The sequence below is a fragment of the Xenopus laevis genome, chromosome 8L, assembly GCF_017654675.1.
Source record: "Xenopus laevis strain J_2021 chromosome 8L, Xenopus_laevis_v10.1, whole genome shotgun sequence".
Classification (NCBI taxonomy): domain Eukaryota; kingdom Metazoa; phylum Chordata; class Amphibia; order Anura; family Pipidae; genus Xenopus; species Xenopus laevis.
Window position 1 is genome coordinate 28769941 of NC_054385.1, and position 6000 is coordinate 28775940.

Consider the following 6000-nt stretch of genomic DNA (forward strand, 5'->3'; position numbering starts at 1 on the left):
GCTGGAACTCAAATTACCAAGTGCCAGACGGTAGGCTTTACATTTCCACTGTTAGTGGGAATTCAACTGGAATGGGAAGAATTAATGGACAAGCCGACTCTACAAAATGTTAGTACAAATGCGAACAGTGGTGTTTTTATACAGGTCATGGAACTCCAAGGTAACTTCTAATATCCTCATATTTTGCAACTGGGGGTACTTTATTTATTATAATACACAAGTTTCGGTGAGTCATGTGACAGAAATGACATCAGAACTCACCGTTTATAACGGATGACATCAGAACTCACCGTTTATAAGGATATCATTTACAAGATCTTCATGGCTTTTGTGTACTATAAAGCAATAAATCTGCTTGGACAATTTGCATCAACAAGATTTTCAAAGTAATGATGTAATACATACTTTGCACTGCTTTAAAAACTACACTTTTAGAACAGTACAGACTTGTAATGTAATATAGTAAATCTCTTCAATAAAGAATATTTTTCAACCTCATTTTCAGCAGGTCAATGAATAGTGCTCATGCTGAACATACTTTCTGCCAATGGTTTTTAATCGAAAAAAAAAAAAAAAAAAAAGATTATGATTGTGTTTCTTGAGCTCAACAGGCCAAACAGGGAAACTTAACCTACTCCATGTTTGGCCCTTGCATAGCAGATAGTTATGGATTGCAAGTGCACAAATAATGCCCTGTATCATGGACTCCTGCTTTGCTTCAATTTCCCCATTTGACCTCTTTGCTTCTATAGCCCCATTTGTCCTGTTCACCTCAAGAAATAAAAAACAGATTTTTTGGAATTATGGTCAGAGGGAGCCATAGTCATTGCACTCGTGTTGAACAACAGAGTAGATTGTTGCAGAAAAAGGCTTTTGCAAAATTTAGCAAACTGCCATTGAGAAGCCTATTTTCCATATAAAAAAACTACTATAAAAAAAACTCAGCTGGCTAAAATGAAAATCGCCTGCGGCAATGCACACACAGCGCTTCATTTTCCGAAGTCGCCACACGAGGAAAACGAAGTGCCGCGTGTGCATTGCCACAGGTGATTTTCATTTTAGCCAGCGGAGGGCAGGGGGAAGGCAGTTCAGGGAAATTGTCGCCCCAAAGAAGAGGAAATTTGTCGCTGGGGAATCTGCTCGTGTGGCCTGACCCTAAATCTGCTAAAAGTTGTTTAAACATTCAATAAACCCAATAGGATTATCTTTCCACCAATAAGGATTAATTATATTTTAGGTGATGACCTTTCTGTAATTAAGGGCTTTCTAGATAACAGGTTTCCGGATAAGGGATACATAGTAACGCAGTAAGTTAGGTTGAAAAAAAGACACGTCCATTAAGTTTAACTTTTTAATTATTTTTTTAACCGGCCTAATTGCTAGTTGATCCAAAGGAAGGCCAAAAAAAAAAACCCATCTGAAGCTTCAGAGGGGAATAAATTCCTTTCTGACTCCAAAATGTCAGACTAGCTCACTCACAATTTTCAAATATTGACAGCACCATTCAAGGATTTCTTTGCTTAAAATGCCTTTATTGAGACATGGGCTCAGACCCCGATACACTTGGCAACGTTTCAGACCGCCATCGGTCTTTTATCAAGCCTCCAAAATGTCAGACTAGTCTCTGGATCAACTTGTACTATGAGCTATCTTCCATAACCCTGTATTCCCTCTCTTGCTAAAAAGCCATCCAACCCCTTCTTAAATTGGTTGTTCACCTTTGAGATAACTTTTGGTATGATGTAGAAAGTGATATTCTGAGACAATTTGCAATTGATTGTCATTTGGTGTTATTTAAGATTTTTGATCCATTTAGCTTTTTATTCAGCAGCTTTTCAATTTACATTTTAAGCAATATGGTTGCTAGGGGACAAATTACCCTAGCAACCATTCAATGATTTGAATAAGAGACTGGAATATGACCAGGAGGGGACCTCGCTAGTAAGATGAATAATAAAAAGTAGCAATAACAAAACAATTGTAGCCTAACAGAGCATTTGTTTTTATGTTGAGTCAGCCCATTTGAAAGCTGGAAAGATTCAGAAGAAAAAGGTAAATTATTATAAAACTATAAAAAATATATATTGAAGACCAGTTGAAAAGTTTCTTAGAATTGGTCCTTCTATAACATACTGTACTAAAAGTTAACTTAAAGGTGAACCACCCCTTTAAAGCTATCTAATGTATCAACCTGTACGACTGATTCAGGGAGAGAATTCTGCATCTTCACTTCTCTCACTGTAAAAAAACCCTTTCGAATATTTAGGCGGAACCTGTTTTCTTCTAATAGGAATGGGTGTTCTAGCGTCAGCTGGAAAGACCTACATAAACACAGCCCAATCACTAGATTACAATTATTTAACAAGGGTTCTTAGCAACAGTCCTGTTTTATATGAGAAATGGTTTTTACCCTATGGGCAATGACTCATACATGTAAGGTCTTCTACATTTGGCAATTCCAACATGCATGGATGTAGAGGGGAATAAATGACATTAGACCCCTACTTATAAATGCTTAAGTACAAATATGGGATCTGTTATCTGGAAACCAGTTATCCAGAAAGCTCTGAATTACGGGAAAGTTGTCTCCAATAGACTGCATTTTAATAAAAATTAAATCATTTTTTCTTTGTAATAATAAAACAATACCTTGTACTGGATCCCAACTAAGATATAATTAATCCTTATTGGATGCACAGCCTACTGGGTATATGTAATGTTTAAAATGATTTTCTAGCAGACTTAAAGTATGGAGAAAACCCCAGGGCCTGAGCATTCTGGATAATAGGTCCCATACCTGTACTAAAATCATTGTATCTAAAAGTGTTCAGTGCAGCCCAACTGAAACCTGAATGGCAATATTTGTTAAATAAATAAAAAAAAATTACAGAAATACAGAAAATAAATGTCTTTAAGGTGCTTGCATATAAGATTTGTGCCCCTCAAATAGTTATTTATGAGAAACTTCTCAATGCCGGTTTAGATTATATCCACATGCCCAAACAGAACAGGCCATTTAGAGAGCTAGTCAATTCTGTCAGGCCATTCTTTTGCAGATAAATTATAACTGCCTCGAATTAGCTGCAAATGAAAACACCCCCCATCAGTCATGTACTAATGCAGACAGGAAGCCTTAGGAATGAGATAAGAAAGATTAGGAGGATGTGATAAATAAAATGACTGGAAAAGGCATAATTGGAAAACATTGTTAGAAACAGGTTTATAATAGCAATGCTGAAACAGAGTCTACATCAAATTTCCTTTTGCACAGGATGGTCTGAAGATCCTCTAGGCTGGCATCAATGCAGTTCAAGAAGTCTTGGATCTCCTCTCTAAAAAAAAAAGGAAGTTAGTCACATCTAATGGGATATGGGGACATTCTTCTTCCTTTTTACATTTCTGTCACTATTCAATCCCTGCAATGACAGAATGCTCACAAAAGAGAGAATGTACAACAGACCCTTGGCAACTGCCTTGGGTGTACTGTACTGAAGCTAACCTTACAATTTTCCATTTCCTTAACCAGGCAGATGCCAAAATATCAAACACCTCTCTCAATGTTGTCCCAAAACAGCGGTCAGATTTACGGACTCCGACCAAAAAGGTAAGATAAATGAAACAAACACTGGGTATGGACCTTGGAATTGGATATCCTGGTTTCATTGGTACCACAATTTTGTAATTAAAACATTATATGATCATATTTTATGAGCAAATGTATTAAATACAGATTATCAATCATTATGTTTACAGCACAGAAACACTTCCTCGCCTGTCAAGTATGTTAATGTTGCTTGCAGAGGCATTTTCATTTAAGAATCAAATCAATGACACTATCAGGGTCCTCAGGAGCGCTGTCTTGTACCAAATCAAGAGCCAACTCCTCATCAGCAGTACAGCTATTAGGATTAAAGGAATTTTCTACTATAAATGAATTGCTGGGAATTATGGACTGATCTGTCACTGGAAAGGAAGCATTTGGGATCACAACCTGGTCCTGTGCCAGGAAAGAGCTGCTTGGGTAATGAGATTCTTCCACCTCCAGCTGAAGATTCACATCAGTCTCATCCATTAGAATCACCTGCTGTGTATCACTGAGGATACAAAAACATATAGTAAGCAAAAGGGTCTTACATATAGTTCTTGAAAAAGAGAACAGCAATAAAGTGAGTTTTAATTTTTCCAGAACGAAGATCTGAGTGTTCAATTGAATTAGAAATGACTAGATCTGTGGCCAGTCTGAACCTCTCCCATCAGAACTAGTTATTTGGAAGGTTGGGTCCCAGACTAATATAGTGACTAATCACCATAATACACTGGTTGTTGCATTTAGTGGCTGGTGATTTTCTAATCTTCTATTTTAGCCCTATATGAAACAATACTTAACCAGCTTTTTTTTATAAAGAAATTACTTGGCATGCAATCATTATTGTACATAACTGTACAGTAAGTTTAGTATAGAAAATACAACATTTCTAAGCATATTCATTTGTAGGCTTTTGTTGTTCTGTAATGTTTAAATATTTGCAACTTATATAATTTAAACATTTGCAAATCAAATCAAGACTGCACCAGGAGGATTTGAAAACGTTATGGTGGTTATGCATCCACAGACTGGCCCAATAGACTATAATAGAATAATTTTAAAGGATAACTTTCTATATTGTCAGAATACTGAAGAAATATAAAATGCATCAAAAATAAAGTTATATGATGCCATCAAAGCTCCTAGGATTTTTTCCCAGTACCGATGCACTTACTGGAGGTTTTCTAGGCTGGATTTAGGCAACTGCTTGGGAAGGTGTTCAAAGGTTCTTTCCTCAGCACTTGGGATCTCATGGATTACAAGGCAATTGTCAGTGGAGCTTCCAGGACATTGTGAAGATGGATTTCCCTGGGAATGTATTAAAACAAATTATGTGTATATACTTCACACTGAAGGCAGTTGAGTATTGGACAACAGCAGCTACGGAGACCTATATTAGTAGGTGCAGATACTTATAGTAACCATTCAGATATCAGATTTTTATTTTGTAAACTTATATGTGGCTGGCAGTGGCAATTGCACAAACACATTTTAGCACCTCTGTTGACCAACATATGATTTATATTAAAAGAATAAGCATAACCAAATCTATTTTTATTAAAAGCATGAATATTTTCTCATCAACAACATTGGTTTCTTCTCAGTGTCTTAAAGCCCAAAATAGGTGGGGTGTGTACAATAACTTGCAATCCAAAAGCGATTGATTCCTTAACATTTAACACAATTGAGTCAGGTCACCCAATGGATAACAATACTGCAGTTTAATACATTTCCACACAAGAAAACAATAGTGCATACTAAAAACTCAAGACAGACACCTAGCTGGTAATGCCCTTGTTTTGCAAAAGCCATCTGCAGAAAAGCTTATAAATCTTTGATTCGCCCATTTGCTGTTTGTTGATTGTCTCAAACTACTTAAAGCACAGCAATCTTGAATTAGAGACAAAACAGCAAGGCATAAGAGACAACTTTTTTCTAATTTTGGTTCTGTACATTACCACAATGAATTTTAAATGAAACAACTCAGATGCAGTTGAACTGCAGACTTTCAGCTTTAAGAGTGGTATGGATGTTCTACTATCCGATATCTGTTGTGGGTTGGCCTGGAGAACTAAGAGCATGGGTCATAATCTCAAAACAGTATCTTCTTCACCCTTCACTAGGGGAACTCATCCCTTCTGTATAAAGCTGCAGCATATTTGCGACTGTTTTAGGGAAAGAGGAGTGTGAAGCTTCAATTGTTTATGGCCTGTAATGGGGGGGGGAGGGGGATAAAGAAAAAGTGGTGATAATGGTAACAAAAGCTTGTGCAAAAGGGAACTCGAGACACAAATATAACTTACGTTTTTGAAAAGTGACATAATTTAAGCAACTTTGCCATATACATCAACTAATAAATATGCAAAACTTTAAAAGGATTTGTTTAATTGTTTGGTAACGCGTTCCCTATGAAG

General features: G+C 36.6%; 1 long non-coding RNA gene across 1 annotated transcript; it reads right to left on the reverse strand.

Annotated features, from left to right (window-relative positions):
- Positions 1-2896: 2896 nt before the first annotated feature.
- Positions 2897-5652, reverse strand: LOC121396944. The gene is made up of 2 exons (XR_005963274.1): positions 4761-5652; positions 2897-4094 (listed from the first exon to the last, which is right to left on the reverse strand). It is a non-coding gene; the product is annotated as an uncharacterized LOC121396944 (long non-coding RNA).
- Positions 5653-6000: the final 348 nt, after the last annotated feature.